Below are 15674 nucleotides of genomic sequence, written 5' to 3'. Positions count from 1 at the left end.
TTTAAAGAGGAACTAGGGGCACCTGGGTGACTCAGTCAGTTAAACATCTTACTCTTGATTTTGGCTCAGGTCACGATCTCACAGTTCGTGAGATCGAGCTCCGCATCGGACTCTGGACTCTGTGCTGATAGCATGGAGCCTGCTCGGGATTCTCTCTCTCTCTCTCTCTCTCTCTCTCTCTCTCTCTGCCCCCCTCTCTCTCTTTCAAAATAAGTAAATAAACATTTAAAATAAAGAAAGAAAGAAGAACCAACATTTGGTGTTTTTTTCAGGAAAGATACAAAACATCTGCTGTGTAAGTGAATAGAAATCATCCTATCTCATTGAACACTTGTGGCAGCACCCAGTAGTGAAACAAGTTATGTGACATCTGAATTTCTAATTCAAAACCAGTCTAATGTAAAAGAGGTCAAAAGCGGTTCTTTTTCCTGATGTGAGGTCTCAGTAGAAGGCAGTGAAGGACCCTTTGTAATCAACTTGGTGTATATAGTATTGTGCTCATATCCTTTTAGTGTCTTCCAAACTGTTAGACCCCAGCATTGGCTGGGTAGCACCGCTGACCTGTGGATAGTCTCCCAAAGAGGGAGAAGAAATGGGTGCTGACATTCAGGGAATGTGGTTGCCTTTCCAACCTTAGGCAGAGCTTGAGACTGAGTAGCTAGAGAGCAGGGGCCATAGCTGCCTTGTTCATTGTGATTTTCCTGTTTCTAGGCTCAATAAATAATTGTTGAAGGAATGAAAATACTGTGGAAGGAGGAAGAGCAGCAGCAGAAGGTACCCATAGCTTAAAACATAGGGGGAAGGAGTGTTATCAGATCCTCGACTAATATTTATTGAGGGTCTCCTATGAACCTGGTAGTGTTTCCAGGCTATCTGGGCTCATAGGGTGTTTACAGCCTAGTGGAGACAAGGCACATACCTGCATGTGTATGCGTGCATACACACACACACACTCATCCAGTTGTGTGATGGAAGGATTTTGTTCTATGCTGGTAAGAGTGGGGCTGCATATAAAACGGTGCTCATGGTGTGATTCAGATAAGTGTAAAGGCTCAAGTAAGAGAAAGGGTGATTCAGGTTGATTAGAGAGGCAGAATTTCCCAGAGGAAATGGAAATGGAGGTCTTGGATGAGGAGGGATTGATCACAGGTGGGATGCAAGCGAAGGTCAGAGTGAGCATAGCTACGGGCTCAGCCCAGGGACTCAAGGTACTGGAGTACAGTGGGGATGACAAGGGGATAGCCTAGGTGGGGATCCCATTTTTGAGGGGGGTTTAGGAAATCAGCTGTCATAGAAATTTAGATCGAATGTAACCAGCATAAAGATGCCCTAGATTCTGGAGGAAAGAAGTAAGTTGATAAAGGCTGTGTTTTGAGATTACTTGGTAGCAACATGCAGGAGGATGGCTCTACTTCAGGAACCAGAAAGGAAAAGGGAAACAGCCCCCAAGGATTGGGATCTCAGTACCATTCTTGGTTGTGCTGGGATGTTCTGGTCACTGTGGGTGCTTTGGTGGCAAGAAAGCAGCTGATGAAGGGAAATGTACTTGGTTTAGAACTCCATCATAGGGAATCTGGAAATGACCAGAGAGTGACTGAGGTGGTCCGATAGCCACTATCCCACAGGTGGTCAGCACTCTTAACCTCAAGCCTGGACTGCATTTCTGGTGCCCCATGGAATAATCAGTCTTTTGTTCACAAGCAGGCAGATGGGTGAGTGTCTTGTTCATGTGAATAAGTCTTAGTTGGCTGACTTCATGAAACTTAGTCTGGCTTGAAAAAAAAAAATCATACCCAAGAATTCACAAGCTGAAGAAATGTGCCCATTTTGGGGTGTCTCAGGCTAGCCAAGCAGATCTTCTCCTGGTTCCTTGTTGGCAGGTAGCATGTAGGTATGGGGTAGGAAGGAGAATAGAGTAAGGGGGCAAAGATAGATGGTAGTCTCCTTGAGGTCAGGGACATTGTCTCCATCTTTGTATGTCAAGCACCTCATATAGTATATGTGTTGAATAAGTGATGGCTGGATGGATCAGGGGCATTTTGTTTCCCATTATCACACATAACATGGTATTGACAGCCCATGTGTTTATTGAGACACTTATCTCCCTCTTATCTCCTGTTGCTTCCTACCTATTGTTGACACAACTCATATAAGTCTATTCAAAGCACATGGACTATTTACTTTGATGCCCAACACGGTGCTGGATAAAGGAGAACAGCTGTTGAAGCTACCAAGCTGTACCTTCACAGACCTAGACAGTCAGGGGATTGGTTGTTTGGGGGATGAAAATTTTATTTACCCTTCTGTCTGCTTCCTAATGCCATATTATACAGTCTTAACTCCTCATCTAAAATCCGCAGCTTATGCTTGCATGCATGTAGGATATGAAATAGTAAATGTTTGAGAGTTCATCTCCTCTGTGGTCCCAATTTGTCCAATGCAGAGCCTATTGTACTCTGTACAATAGGTTTGTGAACACTTATGATCATCCATATGAGTGTGTGTCTGTATCAGTTTGGGCAATCATGCTATATTTTTATTCTTGAGATCCTTAGCTCCCACAAAAGATATGATGTGCCTGGCACATGGTATGAACCCAATGAAATACTTGATCAATGAGTTAATGAATAAATGTGTGTGTTCAGAGAATGGTAATGGGTGCTACTTGGAGTCTTACTCAAGATTTAATTGGAGAATCTATGTTTATGTGCATGAAATAAAGTCTATTATAAAGTAACATAGGAATAAAGCTTATAGATGAAATAAATTAGTAACAGCAATTATAATTATCATCATAGCTAACGTCAACAGAGGTTTTACTATATGCCAGGTGCTCTTCTATGGACATTACCTCATTTACTGTTTTTACAACTCTGAGGCGTTACTGTTATTTTCCTCATTTTTCATGTGAGAAATCCAACAGACTGAGAGGTTAGGTGATTTGCCTGGAGTCACACAGCTAATAAGCGTAAGATCACATAGTTAGCACAAAGTGGAAACGGGTGTAGCAACAAGAACTTTCTGGAAGAGGCAAGTTGAGATGAGGGCTGCCTGGTCACCCACAGCCACACTTGTGGCCAGGGCCATATGCAAAGACCTTCTGGCCATCTCTCAGTGAGGGCTGTGGACTGAGAGGCAGGCAGCTCACACGACAATGTATGATCTGGCTGGCAGACAGCTCCATGGCCTTCCCAGAGTATGAGCCAGATGGATTCTAAAAACCCTTTGCTTTAAGTACTCAGAGTGTAACAGACCTAAGTCTTTGAGGGGAAAAATCTCCCTCTCTCCCAACAAACTCAGACTAGAACTGGCCATCTTCATGACACCCAGTACCCACCTGTAAGTTTTGAGAAAGCCCAATGAACTACCTTTGGAAAAAGCAACTGTTTATTGTGGTAGATAGGAAGAGACTCAACCATAAATAACCAAATTAAGTGTACCCACTCAGCATTGAGTGCCAAGAACTGTTCTGTCCCCAGAGGACTCAGCCATGAGCAAGTTAGACAAAAATCCCAGCACTCATGGAGCTAATATTCTGATGGGGGAGATGGGTCACAAACAAGTCAATAAGAGGTCACATGTGTTATATGATGATGAGTGTGATATGAAGAGACCTAAAGCAGGAGAGGGGAAGGAGCTTAGGGGGTGGCACTCAAGTATGAATATATGAGAACCATCAGTTCTGATGATCTCTCTTTCGTTTTCTCACTTTCTCTCAAATTATCTGCCAGGAAATCTTTTAACACTGGGCCAGGGGGAGTGTGGAACCTGGTGAGTGGGGGTAATAGAGACTCAGTTCAGATTCTATGCAGACATACCTGTATTATTGTGCTTTACTTTGTTGTGGTTCACAGGTCATGCATTTTTTACAAACTGGAACTTTGTGGCAACCTTGCGTGTAACAAGTCTATCAGCAGGCACCATTTCCCAACGGCATTTGCTCACTTGGTGTCTCTGTCACATTTTGGTAATTCTCGCAACAGTTCAAACTTTTTCATTGTAATTATACTTGTCATAGTGATCTGTGATCTTTGATATTACTCTTGTAATCATAAGACAGCGAACTTGACCAATAAATATGTGTGTTCTGACTGCTCCCCCAACCAGATGTTCCCCCATTTCTCTCCCTCTCCTCAGGGCTTCCTGTTCCCTAAAATATAACAATATTGAAACTAGGCCAATTAATAACCCAACAATGCCTTCTAAGTGCTCAAGTACCAAGAAGAGCCATGGGTCTCTCACTTTAAATCAAAACCTAGAAATGATTAAGCTTAGTGAGGAAGGTGTGTCAAAAGCCAACATGGGCTGAAAGCTAGGCCTCTGGAGCCAGCTAGCCAAGCTGTGAACGCAAAGGGAAAGTTCTTGTAAGAAATGAAAAGTGCTACTCCAGTGAACATATGAATGATAAGAAAGTGAAACAGCCTTATTGCTGATACAGAGAAAGTAAAACTTTGTCTGGATAGAAGATCAAACCAGCCATACATTCCCTGAAGCCACAGCCTAATCCAGAGCCAGGCCCTCACTCTCTTCAATTCTGTGAAGGCTCAGAGAGAGGAGGAAGCTACAGACAGAACGTTTGATGCTGGAAGAAGTTGGTTCATGATGTTTAAGGAAGGAACCCATCTCCATAACATCAAAGTACAAAGTGAGCATCAAGTCAAGTGCTGATGTAGAAGCTGCATCAAGTTCTCTAGAAGATCTAGTTGAGACGATGAAGGTGAGTACACTAAACAATAGATTTTCAGTGTAGATGAACCAGCCTGCTCTTGGAAGAAGATGCCATCCAAGATTTTCACAGCTAGAGAGAAGTCAGTGCCTGGCATCAAAGCTTCAAAAAACAGCCCAACTCTTGTTAGGGGCTAATGCAGCTAGTGACTTTAACTTGAAGTCAGTGCCCACTTCCATTTTGAAAATCCTAGGACACTTAAGAATTAAGCTAAATCTACTCGTCCTGCCCTCAGTAAAGGGAATGACAAAGCCTGGGTGACAGCACATCTTTTTACAACATGATTTACTGACTATTTTTAAGCCTACTGTTGACACTTATGGCTTAGTAAAAAGATTCTTTTCAAAATATGACTGCTTATTGACAATGCACCTGGCTACCCAAGAGCTCTGATGGAGATGTACAGTAGGATTAATGTTGTTTTCATGCCTGCTAACCCAATATCCATTCTGCAATCAATGGATCAAGGAGTCATTTCAAGTTGCAAATCTTATTGTTTAAGAAATACATTTCATAAGGCTACAGCTGCCATAGATAGTGCTTCCTCTGCTGGCCTTGGGCAAAGTCAACTGCAAACCTTCCAGAAAGGATTCATCATTACACATGCCCTCAAAAACATTGTGATTCATGGGAAGAGGTCGACATATCAACATGAACACGAGTTTGGAACAAGTTGACTCCAAACCTCATGGGTGACTTCAAGGGTTCAAGACCTCAGAGAAGGAAGGGAGGGAGAGCAAGAATCCCAGGCAGCCTCTGCACTGTCACCACAGAGCTCGACACAGGGCTTGAACCCGTGAACTGTGAAATCATACCCTGAGCCGAAACTCAGTGAACACACAAATGATGCTCTTTAACACTGGGCCAGGGGGATTGTGGAACCTGGTGAGTGGGGGTAACGGATACTTCACTGACTGAGCCACCCAGGTGCCCCTGCCATCTCATGATCAAACGTAACTGGATGAAAAGCTGCCTCTTAAGGATAAGCAAAGAAAGTGGTTTCTTGAGATGGAATCTACTCCTGGTGAAGATGTTGTGAAGATTTTTGAAATTACAACAAAGGATTTAGAATATTACAAAACTTAGTTGGTCAAACAATGGCAGGATTGACTCCAATTTTGAAAGAAGTTCTACTGTGAGTAAAATGCTATCAAACAGCATTGCAAGCCACAGAGAAATGTTCATGAAAGGGAGAGTCTATCGATGCAACAAACTTCACTGTCATCTCATTTTAAGAAATTGCCCCTGCTGCCCTGCCCTTTAGCAGCCACCACCCTGATCAGCCAGCAGCCATCAACATCGAGGCGAGACCCTCCACCAGCAAAAAGATTAGGACTGGTTGAAAGCTCAGATGATATTGTATTTTTAGCAAGAAAGTATTTTTGAATTAAGATATATACATTCTTTAGATATAATGCTATTGTACATTTAATATACTACAGTAGAGTATAAAGATAACTTTTACATGCACTGGGAAGGCAAAAAAATTCCTCGACCAGCTTTATTGAGATGTTCACTTTATTGCAGTGGTCTGGAAACCAAACCTATAATGTTTCTGAGGTGGGTCTGTAATCTATCGTCCATTGTGGGGATTTAGGCAAATCATCCAGGGAGCTTTTTACACCAAGAAGATGTAGTGTTCAAATTGAGTCGGTGTACGTATTGTTCTAGTCATTTGTGAAGACATCACCTTGTCCCATAGGAGGTTTTCCATGTACCTATTTAAAGAATACGCAGTTTGGTAGCATTTTGACTTAACATATCTGTCTATCAGAAAAACCTTTGCATTTGGAAAGTCTGTGAAAATGATAAGATGAAACATTATAAGGAAACAGTGTTTTTGTACCTAAAAGCCCAGAAAATTGGACTGGTTAGGTTAAGATCAATGTAGCCCAAACTGTACTCATTAAGTTTCTTGGAAGGGTTTCTCTCCTTTGAGGTAAAAGCAGGTCACTTCTATCAAACTTACATTTCCTTCTCTAGAAAATTAGGCTCAGAATTGGTTTGCAATGTAACATGCAATTTAAATATCAGAAATTGCTCCCCGTCCCTTTCCTCTGTGTCTATACCCTGGGCACCCTCTGCTCCTGGCGAGCAGAACTTTGGACACAATTTCTAGTTCTGTGCTTTCCTGCTGTGGCCCAGAGTCCATTTTCCAGCGTCCTGCTTATGCTGTGTTTCTCTTGTGAGTTCCTAAGTGGCCCTCCGGACTCCTGACTAGGTTTGCCTAGGGTCCTCACTGCTCTTACCTTATCCCCCTCTCCTGTTTTACTCTTTGAAATATTCCCAGTAGGTGTTTTACACACTCACTCACTTCAGTAACAGTTAGTAACAAGTTTGGTCTGCATGTTAAAACCCATCTATTTTGCAATGCAGCCCCTGGCGGCTCCCCGTGAAACTTTGTCCACTAATATCAGGCTTAACTGCCCACGTTTAATTGGCAGAGGTGTGATGTTGACTTTCAAAAAGCAAATCATTAAGATTTAATAAACAGCATCTATTTATGAGGACTTAAAATGTACAACAGATTTAATGTCTTAACTGGCTTCTAAACTTTTCTCATAAAACGAGACAGTTAAGTGTTACCCAGGGAAGAGACACCCACACACGCATGTTACCTGCTTCCTGGGGTTACATGCTTCCTGGGGTTCTCTCTCTTCTGTTAGCAGTGAACTGATACATTCATCATGAGGCACAAGGGGGAAAGGGAAAAGGAAAGGCATCACTTTCGGAGTCTTTGAAAGAACCATATTTTTTTTTTTTCAACGTTTATTTATTTTTGGGACAGAGAGAGACAGAGCATGAATGGGCGAGGGGCAGAGAGAGAGGGAGACACAGAATCGGAAACAGGCTCCAGTGAAAGAACCATATTTGTATTTATTTGTCTTCCTCAGAGGAGTTGTGCAAAGACACACTGGGCTGATGTGCACGCACACAGCTCCCCCCATGTCACAACCCACAAACCATCAGAATTCCCCACTTCTATCCCTCTGGAGGTACCCCGTCGCATAGATTGTGCAACAGGTTAAGATTTACCTTTGTCCCTGAAGGAAGAAGGGACTACACCCTGACAGTGACTCAGTACAGCATATGATGATGGGATTCTTCTGGTTATTGAGGAGGTACTGAGCTCTGCCGCTTGCAACCAGGAACCAGGCCGTCATCCATGCTAAGAAAGCTTACAGGGAAAAGGTAGCTGGTAGAGCTTTATCAGTGGGGAAGAGAGACATGATAAAGAAAAACAATTAGGAAGGTAAGCTGGGTGGCAGTTGGAGAATGATGGACTAGAAAGGGATAGTAGCCTGGGGTCAGGAAGACCAGGCAACTCTACGGAGTCGCCTGGTAAGACATGACCAGAATCTGAACCACACAACCTGCCTCACTTAGTGGCCACTCTGCTGGGAGCTCAGCCCTCCTGCCAGATGAGCTTTAAGATTGCCGAACCCTGTCATAGCACAAAGAAAGTCTGGGAAGAGGGGCGCCTGGGTAGCTCAGTCAGTTGAGCACCAGACTTTGGCCCAGGTCGTGATCTCTCAGTTCGTGAGTTTGAGCCCCATGTTGGGCTCTGTGCTGACATCTCGGAGCGTGGAACCTGCTTTGGAATCTGTGTCTCCCTCTCTCTTTGTCCCTTCCCCGTTGTGTGTATGCACTATCTCTTTCTCTCTCTCAAAAATAAATAAACTTAAAAACAATTAAAAAAATGAAAGTCTGGAGAGAAAAACAGGGTGGGAAGAATTCAGTGAACGAGGGTCCCGTGAAAGGGCCTTCACCAATCCTCCATCTGTGAATGGAATTTCATTAGTGAAACTTGAGAAACTGTGGAGTCTGAAACTGGCCTCCCCTCTTCTCTGCCTCTAGTTAATTTTTAATTTGCTGTCATTGATTAGCAGACAGGAGAAGAAAGGTGTCTCTCAGCAGCTGAAGTCAGCCGATGGGAAGGGCCTTGAACCAGGCCCTCAGAGTAGGCGGCCCGGCCGGAACCGCCCGGGAGGTGAGGTTTGGCTACGAGGGGGTGCAAGTACCAACTTGTGAAGCTTCCTTGCTCGTCAAAGCACCTTTAAATAATCCACGCCCAGAGTTGTTTCATCTTCAGGCAAGAGAAAGTGAAAACGGCCCCAAAAGGTCTAATATCTCAAATAAACACTGTAAATGTAGGCATACTTGCCTTTGAAATTGGAGCGCCTCAAGCAGACAGACAACGTTTGTGTCCTGCTACTAACAGGTTCGTCTTTCGTTGTCTGTGACGGCTGTTCTCTGAGGCTGACACGAATATAAACAAAGTGCATTACCTCTGACTATTCTGAAAGGAAAGGGCGGTCAGACTTTTATTTTTTGTGACGTGGTTCAAAAAAGTGATATTCCTCGCCGCCACCCCCCCCCCCCCCACCCCTTGCTAGGAAACAGGCAGAGAAGTAGTTGCCTTTCTGCGGATGGGTGGCATGCTGTTGGTGGTTGTGGTAGGGATTTAGTTAGTCCAAAGCTCCGCCAATATTCCCAGGCTTCTAGAAAGTGCTATAGCTGCTGTCAGACGCGCTCGGCGAGTAGAGTAGAGTTGTCAACAGTGTTTCAGGTTTCTCTCCGCCACATAAACCCCTTCCTTTTAACGCAAACAGTAAGACCACCTCGTTTAGTAGTTGGCCAATGACGGTGAGCACCAAAACCAACAACGATGAGGCAATCGTGCATTTGTCATCCCGTGTCTGACTGAGTTCCAGTCCTCTCCTCTCCCAAGTGGTGAAACAGGAAGCATCCTCCCGTCAGGAAGAAATTCAAGGTGCCATCCAGTAGCTTTGCCTCACGTCACTGATCGCCCTCAGTCGGAAATCTTGACTTGCAACTTTAGAGGGTGGGTCTCTGAAAGAATTTCAGAGCTTACACAGAGATGAGGTGTGTTGCTCTCTGATGAGAACGAAGCCGATTGGAACGCTGGAAATCTGCCTCTGACTGCTCCTCACAGGCAAGGGGCATCTTTTGTGGGCTGAGATTTCAGAAAAGGTAGGCACCATTTTGCTGTTGTTGTGGCCGTTTGAGAGCTTTCAAACCACGTTGGCCTTGACTGTGTGTGTGTGTGTGTGTGTGTGTGTGTGTGTGTGTGTGTGTGAGTGTGTGTGTGTGTAAGAGAGAGAGAGATGATCAAAATGCTCATTTTTGGCCTGATCATTTGAATCCCATTGCTTGATGACTTTTACTTCAAAAATATTCAGTAGTGGAGAGCAAATGTTGAGTCCAGACTTCTCCTCGTGACCTGTATCACTTGCTCTCTGGCAAGTGTAAATGGATTCATTGTAGGGGTAGGAAGTGGAGTGGAATCAGGGAGTGGACTCACATGAGGCTGAGCCCTCAGTCAGTACAGCTTGGTGTATTCGGAAGGAGAAATGGAAAGGGTGACCACAGACCTCCAGGTGGCATGGCCAAGGCCATCTCAGACCATTTTGGCATGTCTTAAGTTTGGAACAAGGCAGGACTTGCTCACCTCACAGCGGCCAACTTCTCTAAACCCGCTCTATCTTGGATGAGACCCTCTCCATGCTGTGTGTGTCCAGAGGGCATTAGCCGATTGTTATAAAACTGTCAGCCTTGGCTAGAGGAACATAATAAAATTTTCCTTTTTTCTAACTCATGTACACGTTTAGTGAGGATATTCTTTGAAACAGTGTTGTTTCCTGAAAAGCCTATGCAGAGCAAGGGAAAGAAACCTATGGGACTCACCAGATGATGAATATTCATTTATGTGTTAATCCTCAATATCCAAGTACTTTCTCAATCACGAGTGAGGTTTCTGACTTTAAACAGCACCTTTTCCTGCCTTTTCCCCTATAAGCTTTTAAAAAAGGGGTTGCCACTTAAAAATTTCATCAGTAGAATTTGCTGAACAAAGGGGCAAATTTTTTAAAGGGGGAAAATAGATAATAATTGCATAATCTTCCCTTTAAAAGATTCCCTTCTGCCTTTTCCAAAAGCAATCAAATTAATTGACATAGTTTGGAGACAATTCTGGGTCAGTAATAACCTACATAATTCTGGGTTAGTAATAATCTACATTTATTGAGTCCTTGCTGTGCATAAATGCATTGCCCATTTAATTCAGTGAGACAGAACTCATGTTCTGAAGTTTTCCAATGAGGACATTTCAGCTTAGTGAGAGGTATAGTAGCATAGCAGAGAAGTGAGAAAGCCCAAAGTTTGTTGCACACAGAAATACATGATTGGAGCCTTCTCTGTTCCTATCCTGTTCTGTCAGCCCTTCAGAAACCTTGTCCTATAGAGGGGTTTCTGAAGCCTTGATAATATGTAAATATGCCAACCTGGTATCTGATAGCAAAAGACCAAAAGTCAGTCTATAATTTGCTTCTGTTGGGGTGAAGGCATGGTGTGGTGAACAGAACATGGGCTAGAAAGGCAGACATCTAGATTTGAATCCCTGCTTTCTGCTTACTATTTATGTGACCTAGGCAAGCCAGTGAAATTCTTCAAACCTCAGTTTCTTTATTTATAAGCTAATTATTATAATATCCATCCCACAGGGTTATTTGTTATAAAGGATAGAAAGACAAGGTATGCAAAGTGCCTTCCGCATGACTGACAAATGATAGGCTTTTGATAAATAGTATTCATTTCTCCAGTTATTTGCTAATGTTTTCAGTGTGCTGGATCCTGTTCTGGGCTCAGGGGTATCAGCAGTGAGCAGACAAGACTGTGCCCTCATGGAACTGACCAGTGTTGTTTATTCTATCATAGTGTCACTGACTTTCCTTGAAAACCAGGTGGTGATTATTGAGATCTTCTGTGGTGGAGCTGATCTGGCTTTGACACAGCCTATGAGGCAGAGTGGTAAACATCCTATGCAAAGAGCCCCCGAAAGCGTAGTAAAAACAGGCAAAAAGCAAGAGCATCAGATAACTCTTTTGCAAGTATCAGTTTGTTGTGCTAATCTTTGCAGAGTTAAAGGAAAGATATGTTTTTACACACTCCTTCACACACACGCACACACACACACACACACAGAGTTCGTTTGAGTTTTCTTAGGCCCCCAAGACATTGCCCGCAGGCTGTGCATGGGAGGAGGGTCCAAGGTCTCATAAAACACAGAGTGTAGCATGGCAACCATTCATTTACCTTGGGCTCTAGGCCATCTGTACAATAGCCTTGGGCTTTCTGAGGCATCCCCAATGTGAATTTAGGGATGGAGTCCAAAGAATGAACTGGAGATAATATACCTTCAAAAAAGTGGGTTTGAAGAAGAGTATTTGATTTATTTACTGGATAAAAGCCTATAGTCACGTTCACCAAATGGGCTAGTTGGCATCAAGCATGGTGCTTTGACAATCTCTCCCTACAGAGAGATAGAAGAGAGGAACAGGGGTGCTCCCTTTGGAATCAAATGCAGGTCTCCCTTCTCTTAGAAACACCTGCACACCCAATACACCAACTTTATTGGTCCTACACAGCCCAAGTTTGTTGTTTTGTTTATTTGGTGGACTCAGAATGATTGAAGAAATCTTTGTGACAGCCCTTAAGATTGCATCTTGCAGTGGGTTTTTTAGATGAAAACAGAAATCACGCTAAAAACCTAAATTAGGGCTTAGGCATAAAACCCTAAAATGGCAAGTGAATGGAGATATTAAGAATCTTCGACCTTGTACAACACTGTAACAGCCAAAATTCTTCACAGGGCTTTCTGTTGATGGAAGACAGATGTTTGGTTATAAATAGACGTTAGCAATCACTGTCTTTTAAAGACAGTCATTTTCAAATTTCATTATTATCATACCTTAAAGTCTGAGAAAGCCCACTAACAAATAGATGGTGGCTCTAGTGAGAAGGGGATTTAACTTGTGACCTTGACACAAACTTCACCTTTCCTAATTATGAGAATTTAAAATTTCTCAAGCTGTGAGTGTCTACATTCCTCGCAAATATAAAGAAATGTAAAGTCAAAGGGATTTGGTTCATTTTAATAACCATTTCCCCTCCTCCTCCTCCTCCTCCTCCTCCTCCTCCTCCTTCTTCTTCTTCTTTTCTTCTTCTTTTTGTTTTGTTTGTTTGTTTGTTTTTGTTTTTTCCCCCCATCTGGTCATTGGAAAGTCTGTGGAGACAGTTCATGCTGCATTCTTAAGGAGACTAAACTCAACAGACCCAAGGCCTATCACATAGCTGGTATTTGGTTTATAAAGGTTTCAGTTCAATGGAAATCTTCCTTTTTTTTGATCTCCAAATTCTGTCTTAAGGAAATAGCAAAAAAAATGGAGATATTTAATGAAAATCTCCAAATCTCTTTAAGACTGGCACACATGGGGTACCTGGGTGGCTCAGTTGGCTAAGCGTCCGACTTCGGCTCAGGTCATGATCTCGCGGTCTGTGAGTTCGAGCCCCACATTGGGCTCTGTGCTGACAGCTCGGGGCCTGGAGCCTGCTCCAGATTCTGTGTCTCCCTCTCTCTCTGCCCCTCCCCCGCTCATGCTCTGCCTCTCTCTGTCAAAAATAAATAAACATTACAAAAAAATTTTTTTTTAAAGATTGGCACACACACACACACCACAGTCTCTCTCTTGCACACATACATTTATGTGCAGGTGCATAATATATAAAAATAAAACCAAAGGATACATATATTGTGTGTGTGTGTAACCAAGGTTTATTTCTCTTTCTGTCATAGATGGTTCTTCTTCCATCTTTGTAGCTGGGCCTTCTGAAACATGTGACATGTGGTCAGTCACTAGGACTGGAGAAGGGAAAAATGAAAACAGGTCTCCAGCTTTTTAATTTTTTTTGAGGTATAACTGATATAGAACATGGTGTGAGTTGACATAATAATTCAACATTTGTATCTCTTATGAAATAACCACCAAGTATATCCCTCCTTTATCTTTTAATGGGAAAACTGTGAAATTCAGAGATAAGGCATGCATTTGAAGAGACAAAATATTACATTTGGAGAGACAAAATGTTACATTAAGGGGCTTGAAATCATTTTTATTTACTATATCCATGTTCTAAAATGAAGTACTTGGGGAAAATCGTATGCCACAATCCATTTGTTCTCTACAGAGTACTTGTATGCAAGAACAAAGTCTTTTCCTCTTATTTTGATTCCTTTGCCAGACATATTTTAGTGGATAGTCAATAAATAGTTGTTGATTAGATTGATCCTGACATAAGCCGAACATTAAAATAATCCTTTCAAAATTCAAGCAAAAATTCTGAGAGCATTTTCTTCAATAACGAAGGTTATTTAACATCATTTAATAGCTAAATTGGCTTCAATTTCTTCCCCTCAAATTTTGTTTTCTTGTTTGACATCCCATTAAAACTTGAAAACCATAAAATCTGCTGATGCTGAACAAATCTCAAATTATGCAGATTAGCAATTTTCATTTGTAATGTTCACATCATGAATTCATTATCATATTCCGCTTTGGGTCAAAGTTGCAGGGTTTTATAATGAGCTCCTCCTGTCCTATTAGCTGTAAGTGGCTTTCCCTGACTTGTTTCAAATGGAGATCTGCTTTGGTCTATAACCAATGGTATAAGAATAAAGCTTCAGAGCATTTCTAGATGACAACTATAAGATAACATCCAAGCTGAATTTTCCCAAGTAATTGGTTCACAGATTGCACTATTGTAGTAGATTTCAGACCTTTTTGGTGGGGGCGGGGGAACATCACTGATGGTAAGAAATACTTTTTAGATCTCAATTTAAATACACACACACACACACACACACACACACACACTGACTGAAATGAAAGTTTCACAGAACAATACTGGGTACGTATTGATGTTTTCTCTTCTATTCCATCCCATTCCACTCCATAAAATTTCTGGTCATAGCTACTAACAAATTTTGTGACCTACTAGTAGTGGTTCTCAATACTGGCTGAATATAAGAATCAACTAGGGAACTTAAAAAAAAAAAAAAAAGAAAGAAACTAAAGCCAAAGGCACGGTAGACCAGTGAAATGAACTAGAGATTCTAGACATAAGCCTCCATCTATTTGGACTCTTGATTTATGATCATGTTGATACTATACAGAAGGGATAGGCATTTGAATATACAGATGGGGGGAAAAACCTAGAATCCTGATTGTAACCTCGAAATTTATGCACATCTGAATGTTAATTTAGGTGTGGCAGGTAAAACTATAATTTCTAAATCTGCATTGTTCTGATATGATAGCCACTAGCAACTTGTTGCAATTGTGTCCCTGAAATATGACTGGTCCAGTAGAGACAGGTTATAAGTGCAAAACGCACACCAGATTTCAAAAACTTACCAGAGAGAAAAAATTCATAATGTCTCATTAATAATTTTTATACTGGTTGTATGTTGAGATGATAGTATTTGAGATATATCGTGTTAAATAAAATACATTATTACAATTAGTTTCACTTTTTTTCTTACTTCCTTAAACGTGACTAGGAGAAAACTTTCAGTTACATATTTGGCTCCAACTATTTTTCCACTGGACAACATCATTCTTGATGACGAAATAGAATATATTCATGACCTGGGGGCAGGCAGTGATTTTTTTTTTTTTAAACAAGACAAAAAAAGTACTAGCATAATGAAAAAGATCTATATATTGGACTATCCTAAAGCGAATAGCTTCTTTCCATCAAAGCTTACTATTAAAAGAGTAAGAGACAAGCTGCAGAGGGGAAGGAGACATTTGCCATACATATAAACGATGAAGAGTCATGTCCAGAATCAGTAAACAGGTCCATTAAAAAAGGTAGACCAGGGGCGCCTGGGTGGTGCAGTCGGTTAAGCGTCCGACTTCAGCCAGGTCATGATCTCGCGGTCTGCGAGTTCGAGCCCCGCGTCAGGCTCTGGCCTGAAGGCTCAGAGCCTGGAGCCTGTTTCCGATTCTGTGTCTCCCTCTCTCTCTGCCCCTCCCCCCTTCATGCTCTGTCTCTCTCTGTCCCAAAAATAAATAAACGTTGAAAA

The 15674-nt window shown here is 42.2% G+C and overlaps 1 protein-coding gene across 1 annotated transcript in view; it reads left to right on the top strand.

Moving 5' to 3' along the window:
* Positions 1-9472: 9472 nt before the first annotated feature.
* CERS3 (ceramide synthase 3) overlaps positions 9473-15674 on the top strand; it is a 105177-nt gene continuing 98975 nt past the window's right edge. Inside the window, exon 1 of the mRNA XM_040493791.1 lies at positions 9473-9721. The gene's annotated coding sequence lies outside the window, so the exon portion shown is untranslated. The remainder of the gene's footprint in view (positions 9722-15674) is intronic.

The sequence above is a fragment of the Herpailurus yagouaroundi genome, unplaced genomic scaffold (assembly GCF_014898765.1).
Source record: "Herpailurus yagouaroundi ecotype Mexico unplaced genomic scaffold, PumYag 185, whole genome shotgun sequence".
In the NCBI taxonomy this organism is placed as follows: Eukaryota; Metazoa; Chordata; class Mammalia; order Carnivora; family Felidae; genus Herpailurus; species Herpailurus yagouaroundi.
The sequence above is the reverse complement of the archived record's forward strand: the minus strand, read 5'-3'. Positions and strand labels throughout refer to the sequence as shown.